We start from the raw sequence: 17,037 nt of genomic DNA on the forward strand, positions 1-17,037 counted from the left end.
CCGTAAGATTACGAAAGCTGAGGATGGTTTTGTTTGCTTCTCCGTCGTGGTTCGAAGTCTGGACCACCACTCGGAATACGAATCCTTGAGCTTGTCTGTGGGTGGCGTCGTTACCCAGGTTGCCTGTGTGCCTGGGACAAAAACAAGCTGCTGTTATGAAAAATTTATGATACAGGACGGGTAAAAAAAAGAAAAAAAAGAAGGAAGTCCTGTACCCCACCCTATCCGACGTGTGTTGTCGTTTTTCTGTTTTCCCGACCCAACCTCTTCCCTCAAACAGAAACTTAACAACACATAATAAATACACTACAATACATAATAAATACACTACAACAACGGATCAACACTATATACAATATGTACAGCCCAGCAGTGGAGGCCGGCTGGGAAATTCTTGTAGAGCGTTTTTGCGCGTCATCCTCCAATTGCGCGCTGCCCCCGGAGCCAGGTTGTTAACCCTCACTACCGCGGTCTCATGGCGCAACGCTCAAGCCACCCGACCACCCCAGGGGGTACAAGTTGAACAACTTTTTGCACCTTATATGTTTGCGAGCTTGAAGCTGCTCATTGAGAAGAGAGTTATCATGGATTAAAGCAGCGTGTGATAAATTCTGGGGTGGAAGCTCTGTTGTGGATACTAATACATCTATTAAGAAGAATGGTAATGATGATAATGATAGACACAGTCGTTACCTGTTACAAGGCAATGCGCAAGTGGAGGAACTATTCGATAGAATATACCTCATTTAACGGTTAGGCACGAAGTTTTTTTTCGATACATTTGTTTCTCTAAACATACTAGAGCAATAACGGGCGACCGCAGGATAGATTATATATATATTGCGTGCAGCAACTGAACACTTGTCGATATGAATGCAACTTTTTTCTGTATTAGTTCAGCTTGTAGCATAAATAACAATACAAGAGGAAATTGTAAACTTAGCACAACTGAGGTTATCTCATTGGAGTATTCATCTGGGGAGGGGGGGGGGGACACTCCGAATGGTAGGACTGCTATACCCTCGTTTATAGACTGCCCGGAGGCTTCGCGGTCCTGTTTCTTGTAGTTATAGGCTGTCCTGCAGCGCGGCTATTGCGTCGTACGTACGAGTAGAGCGAGCAGGGCAGAAGTTGCCGAGAAATAACGACAGATTCGTAAGGACTGAAGCATAGACAGGTGAATCTTGTTCCTGCGACGTGAGTTGCTTTCTGTGTTTTCCGTTTTTGAAGGGTATGAAGGAAGCGTCGACTGGTCAGACAGGCGGTAGAAATGCTCGGTGTTTAGTTTTTGGCTGAAAATCTACTTGCAATGTGTGCAAGTAGATGTGAAGAAGGCCGAGTAGATGTGTCGACAGACGTACAGAGAAGAGAATAAGTGGTTTGAAGCTTCTGTCAACTGACTTGTTCAGCTTTGTTTAGCTGCGGCTGCATGGGTCGTTTTGTTTGTCTCCTTTGTTTAATGTGTTCCGTAAGATTACGAAAGCTGAGGATGGTTTTATTTGCTTCTCCGTCGTGGTTCGAAGTCTGGACCACCACTCGGAATACGAATCCTTGAGCTTGTCTGTGGGTGGCGTCGTTACCCAGGTTGCCTGTGTGCCTGGGACAAAAACAAGCTGCTGTTATGAAAAATTTATGATACAGGACGGGTAAAAAAAAGAAAAAAAAGAAGGAAGTCCTGTACCCCACCCTATCCGACGTGTGCTGTCGTTTTTCTGTTTTCCCGACCCAACCTCTTCCCTCAAACAGAAACTTAACAACACATAATAAATACACTACAATACATAATAAATACACTACAACAACGGATCAACACTATATACAATATGTACAGCCCAGCAGTGGAGGCCGGCTGGGAAATTCTTGTAGAGCGTTTTTGCGCGTCATCCTCCAATTGCGCGCTGCCCCCGGAGCCAGGTTGTTAACCCTCACTACCGCGGTCTCATGGCGCAACGCTCAAGCCACTCGACCACCCCAGGGGGTACAAGTTCAACAACTTTTTGCACCTTATATGTTTGCGAGCTTGAAGCTGCTCATTGAGAAGAGAGTTATCATGGATTAAAGCAGCGTGTGATAAATTCTGGGGTGGAAGCTCTGTTGTGGATACTAATACATCTATTAAGAAGAATGGTAATGATGATAATGATAGACACAGTCGTTACCTGTTACAAGGCAATGCGCAAGTGGAGGAACTATCCGATAGAATATACCTCATTTAACGGTTAGGCACGAAGTTTTTTTTCGATACATTTGTTTCTCTAAACATACTAGAGCAATAACGGGCGACCGCAGGATAGATTATATATATATTGCGTGCAGCAACTGAACACTTGTCGATATCAATGCAACTTTTCTCTGTATTAGTTCAGCTTGTAGCATAAATAACAATACAAGAGGAAATTGTAAACTTAGCACAACTAAGGTTATCTCATTGGAGTATTCATCTGGGGAGGGGGGGGGACACTCCGAATGGTAGGACTGCTATACCCTCGTTTATAGACTGCCCGGAGGCTTCGCGGTCCTGTTTCTTGTAGTTATAGGCTGTCCTGCAGCGCGGCTATTGCGTCGTACGTACGAGTAGAGCGAGCAGGGCAGAAGTTGCCGAGAAATAACGACAGATTCGTAAGGACTGAAGCATAGACAGGTGAATCTTGTTCCTGCGACGTGAGTTGCTTTCTGTGTTTTCCGTTTTTGAAGGGTATGAAAGAAGCGTCGACTGGTCAGACAGGCGGTAGAAATGCTCGGTGTTTAGTTTTTGGCTGAAAATCTACTTGCAATGTGTGCAAGAAGATGTGAAGAAGGCCGAGTAGATGTGTCGACAGACGTACAGAGAAGAGAATAAGTGGCTTGAAGCTTCTGTCAACTGACTTGTTCAGCTTTGTTTAGCTGCGGCTGCATGGGTCGTTTTGTTTGTCTCCTTTGTTTAATGTGTTCCGTAAGATTACGAAAGCTGAGGATGGTTTTGTTTGCTTCTCCGTCGTGGTTCGAAGTCTGGACCACCACTCGGAATACGAATGCTTGAGCTTGTCTGTGGGTGGCGTCGTTACCCAGGTTGACTGTGTGCCTGGGACAAAAACAAGCTGCTGTTCTGAAAAATTTATGATACAGGACGGGTAAAAAAAAGAAAAAAAAGAAGGAAGTCCTGTACCCCACCCTATCCGACGTGTGTTGTCGTTTTTCTGTTTTCCCGACCCAACCTCTTCCCTCAAACAGAAACTTAACAAAACATAATAAATACACTACAATACATAATAAATACACTACAACAACGGATCAACACTATATACAATATGTACAGCCCAGCAGTGGAGGCCGGCTGGGAAATTCTTGTAGAGCGTTTTTGCGCGTCATCCTCCAATTGCGCGCTGCCCCCGGAGCCAGGTTGTTAACCCTCACTACCGCGGTCTCATGGCGCAACGCTCAAGCCACTCGACCACCCCAGGGGGTACAAGTTGAACAACTTTTTGCACCTTATATGTTTGCGAGCTTGAAGCTGCTCATTGAGAAGAGAGTTATCATGGATTAAAGCAGCGTGTGATAAATTCTGGGGTGGAAGCTCTGTTGTGGATACTAATACATCTATTAAGAAGAATGGTAATGATGATAATGATAGACACAGTCGTTACCTGTTACAAGGCAATGCGCAAGTGGAGGAACTATCCGATAGAATATACCTCATTTAACGGTTAGGCACGAAGTTTTTTTTCGATACATTTGTTTCTCTAAACATACTAGAGCAATAACGGGCGACCGCAGGATAGATTATATATATATTGCGTGCAGCAACTGAACACTTGTCGATATGAATGCAACTTTTCTCTGTATTAGTTCAGCTTGTAGCATAAATAACAATACAAGAGGAAATTGTAAACTTAGCACAACTGAGGTTATCTCATTGGAGTATTCATCTGGGGAGGGGGGGGGACACTCCGAATGGTAGGACTGCTATACCCTCGTTTATAGACTGCCCGGAGGCTTCGCGGTCCTGTTCCTTGTAGTTATAGGCTGTCCTGCAGCGCGGCTATTGCGTCGTACGTACGAGTAGAGCGAGCAGGGCAGAAGTTGCCGAGAAATAACGACAGATTCGTAAGGACTTAAGCATAGACAGGTGAATCTTGTTCCTGCGACGTGAGTTGCTTTCTGTGTTTTCCGTTTTTGAAGGGTATGAAAGAAGCGTCGACTGGTCAGACAGGCGGTAGAAATGCTCGGTGTTTAGTTTTTGGCTGAAAATCTACTTGCAATGTGTGCAAGTAGATGTGAAGAAGGCCGAGTAGATGTGTCGACAGACGTACAGAGAAGAGAATAAGTGGTTTGAAGCTTCTGTCAACTGACTTGTTCAGCTTTGTTTAGCTGCGGCTGCATGGGTCGTTTTGTTTGTCTCCTTTGTTCAATGTGTTCCGTAAGATTACGAAAGCTGAGGATGGTTTTGTTTGCTTCTCCGTCGTGGTTCGAAGTCTGGACCACCACTCGGAATACGAATCCTTGAGCTTGTCTGTGGGTGGCGTCGTTACCCAGGTTGCCTGTGTGCCTGGGACAAAAACAAGCTGCTGTTATGAAAAATTTATGATACAGGACGGGTAAAAAAAAGAAAAAAAGAAGGAAGTCCTGTACCCCACCCTATCCGACGTGTGTTGTCGTTTTTCTGTTTTCCCGACCCAACCTCTTCCCTCAAACAGAAACTTAACAACACATAATAAATACACTACAATACATAATAAATACACTACAACAACGGATCAACACTATATACAATATGTAAAGCCCAGCAGTGGTGGCCGGCTGGGAAATTCTTGTAGAGCGTTTTTGCGCGTCATCCTCCAATTGCGCGCTGCCCCCGGAGCCAGGTTGTTAACCCTCACTACCGCGGTCTCATGGCGCAACGCTCAAGCCACTCGACCACCCCAGGGGGTACAAGTTGAACAACTTTTTGCACCTTATATGTTTGCGAGCTTGAAGCTGCTCATTGAGAAGAGAGTTATCATGGATTAAAGAAGCGTGTGATAAATTCTGGGGTGGAAGCTCTGTTGTGGATACTAATACATCTATTAAGAAGAATGGTAATGATGATAATGATAGACACAGTCGTTACCTGTTACAAGGCAATGCGCAAGTGGAGGAACTATCCGATAGAATATACCTCATTTAACGGTTAGGCACGAAGTTTTTTTTCGATACATTTGTTTCTCTAAACATACTAGAGCAATAACGGGTGACCGCAGGATAGATTATATATATATTGCGTGCAGCAACTGAACACTTGTCGATATGAATGCAACTTTTCTCTGTATTAGTTCAGCTTGTAGCATAAATAACAATACAAGAGGAAATTGTAAACTTCGCACAACTGAGGTTATCTCATTGGAGTATTCATCTGGGGAGGGGGGGGGACACTCCGAATGGTAGGACTGCTATACCCTCGTTTATAGACTGCCCGGAGGCTTCGCGGTCCTGTTTCTTGTAGTTATAGGCTGTCCTGCAGCGCGGCTATTGCGTCGTACGTACGAGTAGAGCGAGCAGGGCAGAAGTTGCCGAGAAATAACGACAGATTCGTAAAGACTGAAGCATATGATTTGATTGATTTGTGGTGTTTAACGTCCCAAAACCACCATATGATTATGAGAGACGCCGAAGTGGAGGGCTCCGGAAATTTTGACCACCTGGGGTTCCTTAACGTCCACCCAAATCTGAGCACACGGGCCTCGACATTTCCGCCTCCATCGGAAATGCAGCCGCCGCAGCCGGGGTTTGAACCCGCGACCTGCGGGTCAGCAGCCGAGTACCTTAGCCACTAGACCACCGCGGCGGGGCAGGACTGAAGCATAGACAGGTGAATCTTGTTCCTGCGACGTGAGTTGCTTTCTGTGTTTTCCGTTTTTGAAGGGTATGAAAGAAGCGTCGACAGGTCATACAGGCGGTAGAAATGCTCGGTGTTTAGTTTTTGGCTGAAAATCTACTTGCAATGTGTGCAAGTAGATGTGAAGAAGGCCGAGTAGATGTGTCGACAGACGTACAGAGAAGAGAATAAGTGGTTTGAATCTTCTGTCAACTGACTTGTTCAGCTTTGTTTAGCTGCGGCTGCATGGGTCGTTTTGTTTGTCTCCTTTGTTTAATGTGTTCCGTAAGATTACGAAAGCTGAGGATGGTTTTGTTTGCTTCTCCGTCGTGGTTCGAAGTCTGGACCACCACTCGGAATACGAATCCTTGAGCTTGTCTGTGGGTGGCGTCGTTACCCAGGTTGCCTGTGTGTCTGGGACAAAAACAAGCTGCTGTTATGAAAAATTTATGATACAGGACGGGTAAAAAAAAGAAAAAAAAGAAGGAAGTCCTGTACCCCACCCTATCCGAGGTGTGTTGTCGTTTTTCTGTTTTCCCGACCCAAACTCTTCCCTCAAACAGAAACTTAACAACACATAATAAATACACTACAATACATAATAAATACACTACAACAACGGATCAACACTATATACAATATGTACAGCCCAGCAGTGGAGGCCGGCTGGGAAATTCTTGTAGAGCGTTTTTGCGCGTCATCCTCCAATTGCGCGCTGCCCCCGGAGCCAGGTTGTTAACCCTCACTACCGCGGTCTCATGGCGCAACGCTCAAGCCACTCGACCACCCCAGGGGGTACAAGTTGAACAACTTTTTGCACCTTATATGTTTGCGAGCTTGAAGCTGCTCATTGAGAAGAGAGTTATCATGGATTAAAGCAGCGTGTGATAAATTCTGGGGTGGAAGCTCTGTTGTGGATACTAATACATCTATTAAAAAGAATGGTAATGATGATAATGATAGACACAGTCGTTACCTGTTACAAGGCAATGCGCAAGTGGAGGAACTATCCGATAGAATATACCTCATTTAACGGTTAGGCACGAAGTTTTTTTTCGATACATTTGTTTCTCTAAACATACTAGAGCAATAACGGGCGACCGCAGGATAGATTATATATATATTGCGTGCAGCAACTGAACACTTGTCGATATGAATGCAACTTTTTTCTGTATTAGTTCAGCTTGTAGCATAAATAACAATAGAAGAGGAAATTGTAAACTTAGCACAACTGAGGTTATCTCATTGGAGTATTCATCTGGGGAGGGGGGGGGGACACTCCGAATGGTAGGACTGCTATACCCTCGTTTATAGACTGCCCGGAGGCTTCGCGGTCCTGTTTCTTGTAGTTATAGGCTGTCCTGCAGCGCGGCTATTGCGTCGTACGTACGAGTAGAGCGAGCAGGGCAGAAGTTGCCGAGAAATAACGACAGATTCGTAAGGACTGAAGCATAGACAGGTGAATCTTGTTCCTGCGACGTGAGTTGCTTTCTGTGTTTTCCGTTTTTGAAGGGTATGAAAGAAGCGTCGACTGGTCAGACAGGCGGTAGAAATGCTCGGTGTTTAGTTTTTGGCTGAAAAGCTACTTGCAATGTGTGCAAGTAGATGTGAAGAAGGCCGAGTAGATGTGTCGACAGACGTACAGAGAAGAGAATAAGTGGTTTGAAGCTTCTGTCAACTGACTTGTTCAGCTTTGTTTAGCTGCGGCTGCATGGGTCGTTTTGTTTGTCTCCTTTGTTTAATGTGTTCCGTAAGATTACGAAAACTGAGGATGGTTTTGTTTGCTTCTCCGTCGTGGTTCGAAGTCTGGACCACCACTCGGAATACGAATCCTTGAGCTTGTCTGTGGGTGGCGTCGTTACCCAGGTTGCCTGTGTGTCTGGGACAAAAACAAGCTGCTGTTATGAAAAATTTATGATACAGGACGGGTAAAAAAAAGAAAAAAAAGAAGGAAGTCCTGTACCCCACCCTATCCGACGTGTGTTGTCGTTTTTCTGTTTTCCCGACCCAACCTCTTCCCTCAAACAGAAACTTAACAACACATAATAAATACACTACAATACATAATAAATACACTACAACAACGGATCAACACTATATACAATATGTACAGCCCAGCAGTGGAGGCCGGCTGGGAAATTCTTGTAGAGCGTTTTTGCGCGTCATCCTCCAATTGCGCGCTGCCCCCGGAGCCAGGTTGTTAACCCTCACTACCGCGGTCTCATGGCGCAACGCTCAAGCCACTCGACCACCCCAGGGGGTACAAGTTGAACAACTTTTTGCACCTTATATGTTTGCGAGCTTGAAGCTGCTCATTGAGAAGAGAGTTATCATGGATTAAAGCAGCGTGTGATAAATTCTGGGGTGGAAGCTCTGTTGTGGATACTAATACATCTATTAAGAAGAATGGTAATGATGATAATGATAGACACAGTCGTTACCTGTTACAAGGGAATGCGCAAGTGGTGGAACTATCCGATAGAATATACCTCATTTAACGGTTAGGCACGAAGTTTTTTTCGATACATTTGTTTCTCTAAACATACTAGAGCAATAACGGGCGACCGCAGGATAGATTATATATATATTGCGTGCAGCAACTGAACACTTGTCGATATGAATGCAACTTTTCTCTGTATTAGTTCAGCTTGTAGCATAAATAACAATACAAGAGGAAATTGTAAACTTAGCACAACTGAGGTTATCTCATTGGAGTATTCATCTGGGCAGGGGGGGGGGGGACACTCCGAATGGTAGGACTGCTCGTTTATAGACTGCCCGGAGGCTTCGCGGTCCTGTTTCTTGTAGTTATAGGCTGTCCTGCAGCGCGGCTATTGCGTCGTACGTACGAGTAGAGCGAGCAGGGCAGAAGTTGCCGAGAAATAACGACAGATTCGTAAGGACTGAAGCATAGAGAGGTGAATCTTGTTCCTGCGACGTGAGTTGCTTTCTGTGTTTTCCGTTTTTGAAGGGTATGAAAGAAGCGTCGACTGGTCAGACAGGCGGTAGAAATGCTCGGTGTTCAGTTTTTGGCTGAAAATCTACTTGCAATGTGTGCAAGTAGATGTGAAGAAGGCCGAGTAGATGTGTCGACAGAAGTACAGAGAAGAGAATAAGTGGTTTGAAGCTTCTGTCAACTGACTTGTTCAGCTTTGTTTAGCTGCGGCTGCATGGGTCGTTTTGTTTGTCTCCTTTGTTTAATGTGTTCCGTAAGATTACGAAAGCTGAGGATGGTTTTGTTTGCTTCTCCGTCGTGGTTCGAAGTCTGGATCACCACTCAGAATACGAATCCTTGAGCTTGTCTGTGGGTGGCGTCGTTACCCAGGTTGCCTGTGTGCCTGGGACAAAAACAAGCTGCTGTTATGAAAAATTTATGATACAGGACGGGTAAAAAAAAGAAAAAAAAGAAGGAAGTCCTGTACCCCACCCTATCCGACGTGTGTTGTCGTTTTTATGTTTTCCCGACCCAACCTCTTCCCTCAAACAGAAACTTAACAACACATAATAAATACACTACAATACATAATAAATACACTACAACAACGGATCAACACTATATACAATATGTACAGCCCAGCAGTGGAGGCCGGCTGGGAAATTCTTGTAGAGCGTTTTTGCGCGTCATCCTCCAATGGCGCGCTGCCCCCGGAGCCAGGTTGTTAACCCTCACTACCGCGGTCTCATGGCGCAACGCTCAAGCCACTCGACCACCCCAGGGGGTACAAGTTGAACAACTTTTTGCACCTTATATGTTTGCGAGCTTGAAGCTGCTCATTGAGAAGAGAGTTATCATGGATTAAAGCAGCGTGTGATAAATTCTGGGGTGGAAGCTCTGTTGTGGATACTAATACATCTATTAAGAAGAATGGTAATGATGATAATGATAGACACAGTCGTTACCTGTTACAAGGCAATGCGCAAGTGGAGGAACTATCCGATAGAATATACCTCATTTAACGGTTAGGCACGAAGTTTTTTTCGATACATTTGTTTCTCTAAACATACTAGAGCAATAACGGGCGACCGCAGGATAGATTATATATATATTGCGTGCAGCAACTGAACACTTGTCGATATGAATGCAACTTTTCTCTGTATTAGTTCAGCTTGTAGCATAAATAACAATACAAGAGGAAATTGTAAACTTAGCACAACTGAGGTTATCTCATTGGAGTATTCATCTGGGGAGGGGGGGGGGACACTCCGAATGGTAGGACTGCTATACCCTCGTTTATAGACTGCCCGGAGGCTTCGCGGTCCTGTTTCTTGTAGTTATAGGCTGTCCTGCAGCGCGGCTATTGCGTCGTACGTACGAGTAGAGCGAGCAGGGCAGAAGTTGCCGAGAAATAACGACAGATTCGTAAGGACTGAAGCATAGACAGGTGAATCTTGTTCCTGCGACGTGAGTTGCTTTCTGTGTTTTCCGTTTTTGAAGGGTATGAAAGAAGCGTCGACTGGTCAGACAGGCGGTAGAAATGCTCGGTGTTTAGTTTTTGGCTGAAAATCTACTTGCAATGTGTGCAAGTAGATGTGAAGAAGGCCGAGTAGATGTGTCGACAGACGTACAGAGAAGAGAATAAGTGGTTTGAAGCTTCTGTCAACTGACTTGTTCAGCTTTGTTTAGCTGCGGCTGCATGGGTCGTTTTGTTTGTCTCCTTTGTTTAATGTGTTCCGTAAGATTACGAAAGCTGAGGATGGTTTTGTTTGCTTCTCCGTCGTGGTTCGAAGTCTGGACCACCACTCGGAATACGAATCCTTGAGCTTGTCTGTGGGTGGCGTCGTTACCCAGGTTGCCTGTGTGCCTGGGACAAAAACAAGCTGCTGTTATGAAAAATTTATGATACAGGACGGGTAAAAAAAAGAAAAAAAAGAAGGAAGTCCTGTACCCCACCCTATCCGACGTGTGTTGTCGTTTTTCTGTTTTCCCGACCCAACCTCTTCCCTCAAACAGAAACTTAACAACACATAATAAATACACTACAACAACGGATCAACACTATATACAATATGTACAGCCCAGCAGTGGAGGCCGGCTGGGAAATTCTTGTAGAGCGTTTTTGCGCGTCATCCTCCAATTGCGCGCTGCCCCCGGAGCCAGGTTGTTAACCCTCACTGCCGCGGTCTCATGGCACAACGCTCAAGCCACTCGACCACCCCAGGGGGTACAAGTTGAACAACTTTTTGCACCTTATATGTTTGCGAGCTTGAAGCTGCTCATTGAGAAGAGAGTTATCATGGATTAAAGCAGCGTGTGATAAATTCTGGGGTGGAAGCTCTGTTGTGGATACTAATACATCTATTAAGAAGAATGGTAATGATGATAATGATAGACACAGTCGTTACCTGTTACAAGGCAATGCGCAAGTGGAGGAACTATCCGATAGAATATACCTCATTTAACGGTTAGGCACGAAGTTTTTTTTCGATACATTTGTTTCTCTAAACATACTAGAGCAATAACGGGCGACCGCAGGATAGATTATATATATATTGCGTGCAGCAACTGAACACTTGTCGATATGAATGCAACTTTTCTCTGTATTAGTTCAGCTTGTAGCATAAATAACAATACAAGAGGAAATTGTAAACTTAGCACAACTGAGGTTATCTCATTGGAGTATTCATCTGGGGAGGGGGGGGGGGACACTCCGAATGGTAGGACTGCTATACCCTCGTTTATAGACTGCCCGGAGGCTTCGCGGTCCTGTTTCTTGTAGTTATAGGCTGTCCTGCAGCGCGGCTATTGCGTCGTACGTACGAGTAGAGCGAGCAGGGCAGAAGTTGCCGAGAAATAACGACAGATTCGTAAGGACTGAAGCATAGACAGGTGAATCTTGTTCCTGCGACGTGAGTTGCTTTCTGTGTTTTCCGTTTTTGAAGGGTATGAAAGAAGCGTCGACTGGTCAGACAGGCGGTAGAAATGCTCGGTGTTTAGTTTTTGGCTGAAAATCTACTTGCAATGTGTGCAAGTAGATGTGAAGAAGGCCGAGTAGATGTGTCGACAGACGTACAGAGAAGAGAATAAGTGGTTTGAAGCTTCTGTCAACTGACTTGTTCAGCTTTGTTTAGCTGCGGCTGCATGGGTCGTTTTGTTTGTCTCCTTTGTTTAATGTGTTCCGTAAGATTACGAAAGCTGAGGATGGTTTTGTTTGCTTCTCCGTCGTGGTTCGAAGTCTGGACCACCACTCGGAATACGAATCCTTGAGCTTGTCTGTGGGTGGCGTCGTTACCCAGGTTGCCTGTGTGCCTGGGACAAAAACAAGCTGCTGTTATGAAAAATTTATGATACAGGACGGGTAAAAAAAAGAAAAAAAAGAAGGAAGTCCTGTACCCCACCCTATCCGACGTGTGTTGTCGTTTTTCTGTTTTCCCGACCCAACCTCTTCCCTCAAACAGAAACTTAACAACACATAATAAATACACTACAACAACGGATCAACACTATATACAATATGTACAGCCCAGCAGTGGAGGCCGGCTGGGAAATTCTTGTAGAGCGTTTTTGCGCGTCATCCTCCAATTGCGCGCTGCCCCCGGAGCCAGGTTGTTAACCCTCACTACCGCGGTCTCATGGCGTAACGCTCAAGCCTCTCGACCACTCCAGGGGGTACAAGTTGAACAACGTTTTGCACCTTATATGTTTGCGAGCTTGAAGCTGCTCATTGAGAAGAGAGTTATCATGGATTAAAGCAGCGTGTGATAAATTCTGGGGTGGAAGCTCTGTTGTGGATACTAATACATCTATTAAGAAGAATGGTAATGATGATAATGATAGACACAGTCGTTACCTGTTACAAGGCAATGCGCAAGTGGAGGAACTATCCGATAGAATATACCTCATTTAATGGTTAGGCACGAAGTTTTTTTCGATACATTTGTTTCTCTAAACATACTAGAGCAATAACGGGCGACCGCAGGATAGATTATATATATATTGCGTGCAGCAACTGAACACTTGTCGATATGAATGCAACTTTTCTCTGTATTAGTTCAGCTTGTAGCATAAATAACAATACAAGAGGAAATTGTAAACTTAGCACAACTGAGGTTATCTCATTGGAGTATTCATCTGGGGAGGGGGGGGGGGGACACTCCGAATGGTAGGACTGCTATTCCCTCGTTTATAGACTGCCCGGAGGCTTCGCGGTCCTGTTTCTTGTAGTTATAGGCTGTCCTGCAGCGCGGCTATTGCGTCGTACGTACGAGTAGAGCGAGCAGGGCAGAAGTTGCCGAGAAATAACGACAGATTCGTAAGGACTGAAGCATAGACAGGTGAATCTTGTTCCTGCGACGTGAGTTGCTTTCTGTGTTTTCCGTTTTTGAAGGGTATGAAAGAAGCGTCGACTGGTCAGACAGGCGGTAGAAAAGCTCGGTGTTTAGTTTTTGGCTGAAAATCTACTTGCAATGTGTGCAAGTAGATGTGAAGAAGGCCGAGTAGATGTGTCGACAGACGTACAGAGAAGAGAATAAGTGGTTTGAAGCTTCTGTCAACTGACTTGTTCAGCTTTGTTTAGCTGCGGCTGCATGGGTCGTTTTGTTTGTCTCCTTTGTTTAATGTGTTCCGTAAGATTACGAAAGCTGAGGATGGTTTTGTTGTCTTCTCCGTCGTGGTTCGAAGTCTGGACCACCACTCGGAATACGAATCCTTGAGCTTGTCTGTGGGTGGCGTCGTTACCCAGGTTGCCTGTGTGCCTGGGACAAAAACAAGCTGCTGTTATGAAAAATTTATGATACCGGACGGGTAAAAAAAAGAAAAAAAAGAAGGAAGTCCTGTACCCCACCCTATCCGACGTGTGTTGTCGTTTTTCTGTTTTCCCGACCCAACCTCTTCCCTCAAACAGAAACTTAACAACACATAATAAATACACTACAATACATAATAAATACACTACAACAACGGATCAACACTATATACAATATGTACAGCCCAGCAGTGGAGGCCGGCTGGGAAATTCTTGTAGAGCGTTTTTGCGCGTCATCCTCCAATTGCGCGCTGCCCCCGGAGCCAGGTTGTTAACCCTCACTACCGCGGTCTCATGGCGCAACGCTCAAGCCACTCGACCACCCCAGGGGGTACAAGTTGAACAACGTTTTGCACCTTATATGTTTGCGAGCTTGAAGCTGCTCATTGAGAAGAGAGTTATCATGGATTAAAGCAGCGTGTGATAAATTCTGGGGTGGAAGCTCTGTTGTGGATACTAATACATCTATTAAGAAGAATGGTAATGATGATAATGATAGACACAGTCGTTACCTGTTACAAGGCAATGCGCAAGTGGAGGAACTATCCGATAGAATATACCTCATTTAACGGTTAGGCACGAAGTTTTTTTTCGATACATTTGTTTCTCTAAACATACTAGAGCAATAACGGGCGACCGCAGGATAGATTTTATATATATTGCGTGCAGCAACTGAACACTTGTCGATATGAATGCAACTTTTCTCTGTATTAGTTCAGCTTGTAGCATAAATAACAATACAAGAGGAAATTGTAAACTTAGCACAACTGAGGTTATCTCATTGGAGTATTCATCTGGGGAGGGGGGGGGGACACTCCGAATGGTAGGACTGCTATACCCTCGTTTATAGACTGCCCGGAGGCTTCGCGGTCCTGTTTCTTGTAGTTATAGGCTGTCCTGCAGCACGGCTATTGCGTCGTACGTACGAGTAGAGCGAGCAGGGCAGAAGTTGCCGAGAAATAACGACAGATTCGTAAGGACTGAAGCATAGACAGGTGAATCTTGTTCCTGCGACGTGAGTTGCTTTCTGTGTTTTCCGTTTTTGAAGGGTATGAAAGAAGCGTCGACTGGTCAGACAGGCGGTAGAAATGCTCGGTGTTTAGTTTTTGGCTGAAAATCTACTTGCAATGTGTGCAAGTAGATGTGAAGAAGGCCGAGTAGATGTGTCGACAGACGTACAGAGAAGACAATAAGTGGTTTGAAGCTTCTGTCAACTGACTTGTTCAGCTTTGTTTAGCTGCGGCTGCATGGGTCGTTTTGTTTGTCTCCTTTGTTTAATGTGTTCCGTAAGATTACGAAAGCTGAGGATGGTTTTGTTTGCTTCTCCGTCGTGGTTCGAAGTCTGGACCACCACTCGGAATACGAATCCTTGAGCTTGTCTGTGGGTGGCGTCGTTACCCAGGTTGCCTGTGTGCCTGGGACAAAAACAAGCTGCTGTTATGAAAAATTTATGATACAGGACGGGTAAAAAAAAGAAAAAAAAGAAGGAAGTCCTGTACCCCACCCTATCCGACGTGTGTTGTCGTTTTTCTGTTTTCCCGACCCAACCTCTTCCCTCAAACAGAAACTTAACAACACATAATAAATACACTACAATACATAATAAATACACTACAACAACGGATCAACACTATATACAATATGTACAGCCCAGCAGTGGAGGCCGGCTGGGAAATTCTTGTAGAGCGTTTTTGCGCGTCATCCTCCAATTGCGCGCTGCCCCCGGAGCCAGGTTGTTAACCCTCACTACCGCGGTCTCATGGCGCAACGCTCAAGCCACTCGACCACCCCAGGGGGTACAAGTTGAACAACTTTTTGCACCTTATATGTTTGCGAGCTTGAAGCTGCTCATTGAGAAGAGAGTTATCATGGATTAAAGCAGCGTGTGATAAATTCTTGGGTGGAAGCTCTGTTGTGGATACTAATACATCTATTAAGAAGAATGGTAATGATGATAATGATAGACACAGTCGTTACCTGTTACAAGGCAATGCGCAAGTGGAGGAACTATCCGATAGAATATACCTCATTTAACGGTTAGGCACGAAGTTTTTTTTCGATACATTTGTTTCTCTAAACATACTAGAGCAATAACGGGCGACCGCAGGATAGATTATATATATATTGCGTGCAGCAACTGAACACTTGTCGATATGAATGCAACTTTTCTCTGTATTAGTTCAGCTTGTAGCATAAATAACAATACAAGAGGAAATTGTAAACTTAGCACAACTGAGGTTATCTCATTGGAGTATTCATCTGGGGAGGGGGGGGGGGACACTCCGAATGGTAGGACTGCTATACCCTCGTTTATAGACTGCCCGGAGGCTTCGCGGTCCTGTTTCTTGTAGTTATAGGCTGTCCTGCAGCGCGGCTATTGCGTCGTACGTACGAGTAGAGCGAGCAGGGCAGAAGTTGCCGAGAAATAACGACAGATTCGTAAGGACTGAAGCATAGACAGGTGAATCTTGTTCCTGCGACGGGAGTTGCTTTCTGTGTTTTCCGTTTTTGAAGGGTATGAAAGAAGCGTCGACTGGTCAGACAGGCGGTAGAAATGCTCGGTGTTTAGTTTTTGGCTGAAAATCTACTTGCAATGTGTGCAAGTAGATGTGAAGAAGGCCGAGTAGATGTGTCGACAGACGTACAGAGAAGAGAATAAGTGGTTTGAAGCTTCTGTCAACTGACTTGTTCAGCTTTGTTTAGCTGCGGCTGCATGGGTCGTTTTGTTTGTCTCCTTTGTTTAATGTGTTCCGTAAGATTACGAAAGCTGAGGATGGTTTTGTTTGCTTCTCCGTCGTGGTTCGAAGTCTGGACCACCACTCGGAATACGAATCCTTGAGCTTGTCTGTGGGTGGCGTCGTTACCCAGGTTGCCTGTGTGCCTGGGACAAAAACAAGCTGCTGTTATGAAAAATTCATGATACAGGACGGCTAAAAAAAAGAAAAAAAAGAAGGAAGTCCTGTACCCCACCCTATCCGACGTGTGTTGTCGTTTTTCTGTTTTCCCGACCCAACCTCTTCCCTCAAACAGAAACTTAACAACACATAATAAATACACTACAATACCTAATAAATACACTACAACAACGGATCAACACTATATACAATATGTACAGCCCAGCAGTAGAGGCCGGCTGGGAAATTCTTGTAGAGCGTTTTTGCGCGTCATCCTCCAATTGCGCGCTGCCCCCGGAGCCAGGTTGTTAACCCTCACTACCGCGGTCTCATGGCGCAACGCTCAAGCCACTCGACCACCCCAGGGGGTACAAGTTGAACAACTTTTTGCACCTTATATGTTTGCGAGCTTGAAGCTGCTCATTGAGAAGAGAGTTATCATGGATTAAAGCAGCGTGTGATAAATTCTGGGGTGGAAGCTCTGTTGTGGATACTAATACATCTATTAAGAAGAATGGTAATGATGATAATGATAGACACAGTCGTTACCTGTTACAAGGCAATGCGCAAG

This window comes from Rhipicephalus microplus, chromosome 1 (genome assembly GCF_043290135.1).
Source record: "Rhipicephalus microplus isolate Deutch F79 chromosome 1, USDA_Rmic, whole genome shotgun sequence".
Lineage (NCBI taxonomy): Eukaryota > Metazoa > Arthropoda > Arachnida > Ixodida > Ixodidae > Rhipicephalus > Rhipicephalus microplus.